The following is a 10637-nucleotide window of genomic DNA, read 5'->3' on the forward strand; positions in this document are numbered from 1 at the left end:
GGATCATTTAAACGATTTTTAAAAGAATATAAAGTACGGGTTTGTATTCATTAAAAATGTATATATGTGGGGGAGTTCTTATAGACTTTGTATAAATATGAGCTTGTTTAAATAATGTAAATGGTATTTTTATGATGTATTTTATTCAATACTTTAATATTAAAAATTATTTGTTTCATTTTCTTTTTATTTTAGACTTCAGGTGGAACTTTCTTTCAACTAAGGTCCAAGGATCTCTTCTGCATTTATTTCTTCTCTTTGAGCTGTGAATAGTGTTATACTTATTACAGAAAATAGTCATGTTCCTTCACTGCAGAATTTCAGATTAATGGTCCAGGATTCCACTAAAAAACTAGTAGTTTATTTTAAAAAGTTATTTTCTCTCAATAAGTAAAAAGTACATTTCTTCAAATCTTCAAAATGAATTTAAAGATGTTTTAGGAAAAGAATGAAGCTGACCCAGGGGATAGGAAAAAGTAGAACATCTGTGAGAATGACAGTTGACAGTTTTAAAAAAAAAAAAAAAGAACAGGATTAAGAATGAGGAAAATCAATAATTATATCAATAGAATGAATATGTATTATTTAAGAATTCTCAGAATTTTAGAACAATACAAATGTGGCCAGATAAAAAGTTTGTTATTAGATGTTTGTTCTTTTATAAGGTAAACATTAAAATAGATATCTAAGGTTAAAAAAAGAAAAAAATGCAGTTTACAGGTATAGTACGCATTGGTAAAGAAAATATAGCATATTTGAGATACATCTTACCTTTATGATATTGATATAAAACACAATTACCACTAGTCCCCAACAAAGACCATAGTTTCACTGTCAAGAAAATGTAGCAGAATCAGTCAGATGCAGGAATTTCAAAGCCAATTTTTAAGAACAAGACATTTTAACAGTAGTTGTTATTTCACAATGATGACAGTATAAGTAACTTGTTTCTCTTCTTGTTTTTACAAGTGTTCTCTAAAGTTTTTATGTGATATTTTCATAATGTATATGTGTGTGTGTATATATGTGTGTGTTATATATGTATGTGTGCATGTAGGTGTAAGTCTAAAAGTATAGATTTTCCTGTTCATATATGATTTACTTTTAAAAAATCAGTTTTCTATCTAAACTTTTTTGAAATCTAAATTTGAGGGCTCACATAGCATTTTTCTGCAGTTATCAGCTATACTAGCTTTAAATTTGGAAATGAAAGAACTATGAAATGTCAGAGCTTTTATTCTACTTAGAAGCCAGCAAATTAGCCAACCATAGTTTACTGGATACTTGTGGAAGACATGAGTCTCCTGAATCAGAGACACAGGATAGTTCATTAGTCACAGCAATAGCAGCAATAGCAGCAAACTATTTATTAGTCACAGCAATATAGCAAATTTGTGCTCTATCTCTGAGCCCCAATTCCCATAAGGTGACAAAGAGAGACCCAGTGAAGCGTGCACATGTAGGAGGTTGCATTGTGGGAGTGGAATTCAGAATTTAGGGAACTCGAATCTGTTCATAGCAGGCACTAAACCTGCCCAATCTTGCACCAAAAAGAAACATATTTATTATATTGGACAGTAAATATACCTGCTGTATATAGATATAGATAGATAGATAGATAGACAAAAAGATAGATAGATAGATAGATAGATAGATAGATAGATAGATGAGATAGATACACATCTGTGTGTATCTATCTCTAATATACATATATGTGTGTATCTACATCTGTAGATATCTGTGTGTGTGTATATATGTGTATATGTATATGTGTGCATATATGTGTGTATATGTGTGTGTATATATATATATATAGAGAGAGAGAGAGAGAAAGACTTTTAAAAGTTCTAGAAGGATGGCAAACTAAACATGGTGGTGATCTCTGGAGAATCTGGAGAGGTCCAAAATTGGGAGCAAGTGGGGTTTTAGCTTTATCTCTAAAATCCCAAATTGTAATTTAAATAGACTATATATTCAAATGTGTGGTAGGCTGAAAGTGCCCCAACCCCCAAAGATACAGGTTCTAATCCTAGAACCTAAAAATATTACCGATATGCCAAAAACTTTGCAGATGTGATTAATTTAAGGATTGTGAGATAAAGAGATTATTCTGAATTATCAGACTGGGTCCTAAATGTAATCACAACTGTACTTATAACAGTGAGGTAAACGGAGACTTGACACAGACACACAAAGGAGAAGGCAATGCAAAGACAGAAAAAAGAGAGAAAAAAGTTGGAAGTTGCTGGTTGGAGCGATGCAGTCACAAGCCAAGGAATGGCAACAGCCATCAGAGGCTGGAAGAGGCAGGCAACAGAATCTTCCCTAGAGCCTCTGGAGGCATCATAGCCCTGACCGCACCTTGATTTCTGCCCAGTGGAACTCATTTCAGACCTAAAGCATCCAGAACTGAAAATACATTTTTAAGTCACCCAATTTGTGGTAACTTGTTACAACAGCCACAAGAAACTAATACCATTTGTCATTTATGAAATCTTTTTTAAAAATACACATAGAGAAAATGACAACAGCACAAACATCAGAACAAGGAGGATGCGAAGGAGATTCACTCTGAGGAACTGTCAGAAAATCAACATTTACACAAACAGTTTTACTTTGAGGCTAAAGTTTCTCAGATAAGGAATTAAATATAGAAAATTGATTTAAATATTATGTACTGTCTAAGATGGGTTAATGTCTGTAAAGCAAATGGCCATTGTCTTAAATAAATTTGGTTGATACACAATCCCAATACTTCTGGTATACCTTGAGGAAAATCTGTTATCTGGAATACTCTTGGCATCTCCTGGTTGTTTCCAGATACCTTGCAATTAGCATTCCACAGACAATAGCTCAGTTTTGACTTTTATATCAAAGACGGTCCTTCGTCTCTAATGGAGAACACAAGGCTTGGGCTAGGCTAATAGCCACAAAGAAGTGACCTGTAACTGTCCATACTAGCAGTCTTTGAATTGGCTTATACTTATTCCCAAATATACACCCAAGTGGCACAAAATAAGGATATTTTTCAAGTAATAATTTTCATAAGAACCCTGAAATGTACCAAGACACTGACTGAAAAAGTATCTCTGCTTAAGAAGTAGGTTTTACTTTCCTATATCCCCTTTCATGATAGTCATTTTCCCCCTTACAAGGAAAGATGTCCTTCTCACCCATCCTGAACCTTACCATGATATATTCCCGTAGGACATACCCTAGTGTTAACTAATACACATCTGTGCATACAAACTAATTAGAGAAAATATTCCATATCCATCTCATTAAGATCCAGGATACCAATAAAAGTTTATTTTTATATTTACCACCCATTTATCAAATGCATAACATATTCAAGTTTTTGTTATTTGTATTTTCTTGATAATTATAATAATTTAATTCAGACACCTTTGTACTTAGAACTTTATGGTCACAGGTCATAAAAAGTTAAATCTTAATTTATATACATATTTTTATGACAAATAAATATGAAAGAATGCTTATCTTAGCCTAGCCTAAAGTGATGGTCTAAAGCTATCACCTTAGTGAGGGATGGGAACTCAGGGCATCAGGAAAAAGGGAGAAGGAAAAAGAGGCAGGGAAGAAGGGCAAGCTAATATTAATACAAAGGAGGGCAAGACTTGTGTCCAATACCAAGGAGGCACAAACTGGGGAAGCAAAATTATTTCAACAACCTTGACTAAATCAAAGCAAAAGTATATGTGTACTGGCAAAGGGGCTGAGTTTTTCCATTACCAAGAGTCATTAGGCCTGAGATTTTAGACATTCACCTCAATTTTCTATTACTTAAAAGACCAAGTCCTCTGCTTTATCTGTCTTGTTTGATGTGTTTGCTATTCTAAAAAAAGTTGTACGAGAGGAAATATAGATCCAGATTTAGTTTTACTGTTGCAAAACAATTTATCCTCCTACTGTCTTTAAAAGAGCAGAAAAATAAAATTTATGGCCTTATAGATGTTTAATTTAGGATTTTGGAATACCAACAGTTTCATTAATCCTAATCACTCCATTCAAGTGTATAAACATCTTGAAAGATGAAGGGCATTTTCAACAGGAAGACACATGATTACATTACCTTTAGTTTGGACATTTGATCAAAGAGCTTCCTGTCACCTTTGAACAGGAATTTCTATTTAGATTGCCAGTCAGATAGATGTTCTATCATCTTTTTAATCAAGATAAACAACTCTACCACCACAGTTACAATGCAACCAAAAGAAATATGGGAACATACACTTTATAAGTGGTGAAGATGCAGATTATAAAACAGTACAATTAGCTGTTTGCTCTTAGTTAAAAGGATCTTCCCTGACTATTTTTAACAAAATTTAAAAACCTCACTAAAATTAATTTCAGGTATATTTTGCTTATAACAATATGGTGCCAAGCTATAAGTCACAGCCTATATTAGATTATAAAACTTCTCAAATACTCTGCGTATTTATTGAACAATACACTCCCCAGCCTCTTTGGCTTCACTGATTCTTTTTTCTGAAGTGCCACATCTAGGAAATTTTATGTTCAAAATCAAATTATGTGAGTTGTGTCTCTTTACTTCCTGGTTAGATTACAATTACTCTTTTAGCGTTTGCATTACTAGACCATGGGAGTAACTATAAGAAAGACCATTTCTACACTTGGAAGTTGTCTCTAGCTTCACAGAAGCTGGACCTAGATTTGAGGCAGGAGTGTCATGGGATGGAAAGGGATAGAATGAAGCTAGTTTTGGTATTTCTCTAAACATTTCAAAACTGTAGTGTCAAGAGATAAGCCGCCGGGCATGGTGGCGCGTGCCTGTAATCCCAGCACTTGGAAGGCCGAGGCGGTGGATCACGAGGTTAGGAGTTTGAGACCAGCCTGGCTAACATGGTGAAACCCCGTCTCTACTAAAAGTACAAAAACTAGTTGGGTATGGTTGTGAGCCCCTGTAATACCAGCTACTCAGGAGGCTGAGGCGGAAGCTTGAACCCAGGAGGTGGAGGTTGCAGTGAGCCCAGATCACACCACAGAACTCCAACCTGGGCGACAAGAGTGAGACTCTGTCTCAAATAAACAAAAAAAGGAGACAAGCCAAGAGTCTCTGTTTCCCTACCATGAAACACATAGCTAATTATTTCTGCAAAAAATTCTGTGGCCTGATTTTTACTGAAGGATTGTTTAAAAATCCAGACAAGAAGTGTTTTCTTTTTTAGATAAAATGCTTTAAATTGTTACTTAAATAAATATTGTTATTCTCCAAGTAAAATAAATGTTCAGTTAATTCTTGTCTTTGAAAGGAATTTAATTATCAAAGACGAAAGCTCCCTCTTTTTGTTGAAAAGCCGAACAATTTTCTACTGTGTTTCCCTTTAAGTAGAGATCTTTCAATAATATTCAACCCTCAATTTAAAAAAACAACTGTTGTGGGGTGGAACCATCAGACCTGGGTACATCATTATTTTTCAGAATGATTGGTGATTAACAAATAAATTATATCATCCACTTGAATTTATTAAGTTCCCAAATGAACATAAAGTTACGCTGCATGCTGTATGGGCAAGTTAAATAGACACAGCTCCTACCTTCTAAGAGGGAATTAATCATATTTATCAGATAACAGTGTGATATAATCCATGCTATCCAATGTAGCATTGAATGAGAGCAGATTTTACTCATAGGAGTATTATAAACTCATACATATTCCTTAGATATTCTCTAGAAAACACAATTAAAAACTGGTAGAATTATTCCTGTGTTTTGCATAGATGATCTGATAGTGACCCTAATTATTTGCTTTCTGTCACTAAGTAATCATCTGGCCATCAGGAAATAATAAATTTTAGGGAAATTTTTATTTATTCGATTAATTAAACTGGTTATAATAGAGCTTCCCAAAGGGTAGTAAACTTATGATTGCCTAAAAATAATTTTAGGTGGCACAGACATGACATTTTTTACTTTAATAGTAATATATTTATTGTAATGCATAGGGGAAGACATTATTGCCTTCTTAAATCTGTGATATAACATTTCCTTTTAGATAAATTCATTTACATTAAAAAAGTGATTGGATTTTTTAAAAAGTATATTAAATGGCATGTAGATATGACAAGAGTCATAAAGGAAAAAGGAAAATAAAGATTAGAAGACATTTGGTTAGAATATGAACTTGGCATATAAGTAATAACAGAGCAGTGCAAAAATGAACTAGTTGGCTTTTCACATAAAATTGTCTTGTCTGACGTGGTAATGACATCTTTTTGCATGGAATTACAATAGTTGAAATATTAGGTAAGAGACTGAATAAATCAACAAAACCTACCAAAACTGCTTGATAAATAACTCAGGCTGTATACACTAAAAAACAAAAAACCATTTCAATTAAGTAGTCTAAAAATACAACGGTATAAATAAAAAACTTCGGAGTAAAATTATTATTATTACTTTTTTTTTTTTTTTTTGAGATGGAATCTCTCTCTGTCACCCAGGCTGGAGTGCAGTGGTGCGATCTCGGCTCACTGCAACCTCCACCTCCCAGGTTTAAGCGATTTTCCTGCCTCAACCTCTCAAGTAGCTGGGTCTACAGGTATGTGCCACCATGCCCAGCTAATTTTTTGCATTTTTAGTAGAGACAGGGTTTCACCGTGTTAGCCAGGATGTTCTCAATCTCCTGATCTCATGATCCACCCGCCTCAGCCTCCCAAAGTGTTGGGATTATAGGCTTGAGCCACCGCGCTCGGCCCGGAATAAAATTATTTTTAAGTACGAGACTTGTATACTGAAAACACCACTGAGACAGATTAAAGACCTAAATAGATGGTAGACATTCTTTGTACATGGATTGGAAAACTTAATGTTGTTCAGATGCAATACTGCCCAAGTGGATCTACAGATGCAATGCAATCCTTAGTAAAATCTCAACTGGTTCTTCTGAAGAAATGGGCAAGCTGATTCTAAAATTTATACAGAAATGCAAGGGACCCAGGTTAGCCAAAACAATCTTGGAAAAGAAAACCAAAGCTAGGAAACTCTCACTTCTTCATTTTTAAACTTACTGCAAACCTACTGTAATCAAGACAGTGTGGTACTGGCATAAGGATAGACATAGAGATCAATTGAATAGAAATGAGTCCAGGAGATTAGATTCAAGACAGCTGACTAGATGCAGCTAAGATGTGTCTCTTCCACAGAGAGGAACCAAAATATCAAGTAAACCTTCACACTTCAAATGGATCTTTAGAGAGTAAACACTGAAATGTAATAGAGATGTGATGGAAGACACTGTGATTGAAGAGAAAGGAAATGGAGTATCCTGCTGAGTGTTGCTAGGTACCAGAACCAACCCCTAGACCCAGACTGAACCCCAGGAAGGGATGAATGAAGGAAACCCAGGGCACCACATTTTCACCATGGACCTCTAAGATCCTAGCTATGGGAGTTCCCATGACTCCTGTAGATCTTTGGAGTGGCAAGGAATGCTGTCTGGAGAACAAGCAGAGGCACCGCTTAAACCTGCATGGAGCCCTCAAGACTTCAGTGTGCTGGGCAGCTATAGCAAAACATAACTCTAGGCACCCATCCCCTGAGGCTCTGGGTCATGCCCTAAGTGGCTGCAGCTCCTGCCATCTGTGGAGGCCAGAAGGGATCTGAGGCTGGGTGTGCTCATGGGCCCAAGACAGAACCATCACTGTCACAGGACTGAGATGCATCATATCATGTGCCCCTCATGCCTGCTGGTCCTCTCAAGACTACCTGCTTGTCATTCCCACATTGGGCAAGTGGGCACCCACAGCACAGCCTCCACTGCCCTGCCTGGAGTTGTTTGTTGGTAGCCTAGGAGCAGTTCAACACCTCCATCACAGCTCGTGCATGACCCTGAGTGGCCAGAGGACAATCTGCTGGTCTGGTCCCAGTTCCCCAGGACTTGACCATACTGCCTAGGGGTATGAAGATGAGACTAGTGGCCTGATCTTTAGCAGTAGAGAAGCCCTCACTGTCAGAACACAGAGAAGAGTTTAGTGCAGGTCCCTGTCATGGCGCAGAAGTTGGGCACCCCTCGTTTCACAAGACCTGGAATGTGTCTGGCCTGAAAGCCTTACTTTCTGCCGCAGGGAATTTTATACTCTGGAATGCCTGGAATGGCTCAGCGATCTGGATATAGATGACTTGGAAGCAGCCTAACTGGTTGGGCCTGTCGGGAGGGCCAGACACTGAGAGGAGGAAGACCCACCAGACCAGGGTGTGGTAGCTGGGTAGGCCCCACAGCTCCCTACTGTGCTGAAAACCCCACACCACCCCTCTTCCTCTGAGCTGGCTCTGTGGCACAGGAGAGATGCCTCTGCCCTTCCCTGGAGAGTTGTCCCAGTGGCCTGAGAGTTGCCCCAGAACTTCATCAAGGTCAGAACCTGTACCTGCTCCAGAGAGCCTGGACCAGCCTGACCCAGCAGTGTCTAGCTTTGCCGCCTCTAGCTGCCTTGGCAGCAGAGTGTGGGGAGTGACCCCTGAGAGCCACACACCCCACCCATTGTCAGAGACACCCCAGTACTTCCCCTGTCAACATATCAACAAAGACCAAGTACAAATTCCACTACCGGCTGGGCACAGTGGCTTGTATCTGTAATCCCAGCACTTTGGGAGGCCAAGGTGAGTGGATCACCTGAGGTCAGAAGTTGAAGACCAGCCTGACCAATATGGTGAAACCCCTAAAAATATAAAAATTATATTTTTATATAATTTTTAAAATTTTTAAAAATTACTAAAAATATAAAAATTAGGCAGGCATGGTGGTAGCTGTAATCCCAGCTACTTGGGAGGCTAAGGCAGGAGAATTGCTTGAACCCAGGAGGCAGAGGTTGCAGTGAGCCGAGATCCCACCACTGCACTCCAGCCTGGGTGACAGACCAAGACTCTGCCTCAAAAAAAAAAAAAAGGCCATTACTGTCACTGTAACTTCATCTTGCCTACAAGCACCATCTGTTGGCTGGGAGGTCAAACCCTACTGTCCATTACAACTTCTGACATTAATGTACAACAGCCAGCTGTCGCTCACAAGCACCACCTACTGGCACGCATGGTGAACTGTCCAAACCAATGTAATTCCTGCTGACAGAGGTGCTGGAGAACAAAATATGGCTCCCAAGTGCTGGAGAACAAAATATGGCTCTCTCTATCTTTGTTGGAAACAGTGAACCTGATCACACATACAGCACACTGCTACTACAACCTACAAACAACTAGCATTTGAAAAAACCACTATGCTATCTATAACCAACTAATTCATACAGAGCTTTGGCCCCCTAAAACTACATAGAAGCAAAGCCAAAAGACCCTACCCAGTATATGCAACAGTCATACGCTCAAAGAGAGAAGAAAAAAAAACTCACCCAAATGAAAGTAAATTCAAAAATAAAAAGTGACAGTTTCTACAGATAAGAAGGAACCACCACAAGAACTCCAGCACCATGAAGAAACAAAATGTTGTGATACCCCCAAGAGACCACACCAGCTCTCCAGCAATGGGTCCTAACCAAAATGAAAACTTTGAAATGACAGATAAATAACTTAAGGTATGGGTTGTAAGCAAATTCAGTGCGATCTAAGTAAAAGTCGAAAAATAACACAGAAAGGCAGAAAAACAGATCAGGAGATGAAAGATGAGATAGTTCTGTTTTATTGAAAAACAGAACTTCTGGAAATATAAAATACACTGAAGGAATTTCACAATACAATTGAAAGTTTTAACAAGACTACACTAAACAGAAGAAAGAATTTCAGAGCTTGAAGACCTGTCTTTCAAATTAACACAGTTAGACAAAAATAAAGAAAACAGAATTTTTAAAAGTGAACAAAGACTTTGAGTAATATGGGATTATGTAAAGTGATCAAACCTACAACTTTTAGGCATTCCTGAGGGAAAAGAAGAAAAAGAGGTTTGGAAAACATATTTGAGAGAATAATTCAGGAAAATTTCCCTGATCTGGCTACAGATGTAGACATCCAGATTTAAGAAATGCAAAGAATATTCACAAGATACTCTACATGACAAGTATCATGAAGCCATGTAGTTATTAGACTATTCAAGGTCAACATGAAAGAGCAAATCTTAAAGGCAGCTAGACAGAAGCATCAAATCACTTATAAAGGAAATCCCATCGGACTAACAGCAGGCTTTTCAGCAGAAACTTTAAAAATCAGAAAAGATTGGTGGCCTATCTTTAACCTCCTAAAAGAAAAAAACATGCCAGTCAAGAATTTTATATCCTGCCAAACTAAGATTCATGAATGAAGAAGAAACGAAGTATTTCCCAAATGAGCAAATGCTAAGGGATCTATCACCACTAGACAGGTCCTACAAGAAATGGTCAAAGGAGTCCTAAACATGGAAATGAAAAGGTGATACTTGCCATAATAAAAGCACATATAAGTAGAAAGTTCACACATCCCATAAAGTAATTACACAGTTTAGACTCCAAAGCAGCTAGCTAAAAAAACTATGACCAGAAGAAAAAAAACCTCACATATCAATATTGACCTTGAGCATAAATGGCCTATATACTCCACTTAAAATATAGAGAGTGGCAAATTTGATTTAAAAAAAAAAAAAAAAAAGACCCAACTATCTGCTGCCTACAAGAGACCTC

This window comes from Papio anubis, chromosome 9, assembly GCF_008728515.1.
Source record: "Papio anubis isolate 15944 chromosome 9, Panubis1.0, whole genome shotgun sequence".
Lineage (NCBI taxonomy): Eukaryota > Metazoa > Chordata > Mammalia > Primates > Cercopithecidae > Papio > Papio anubis.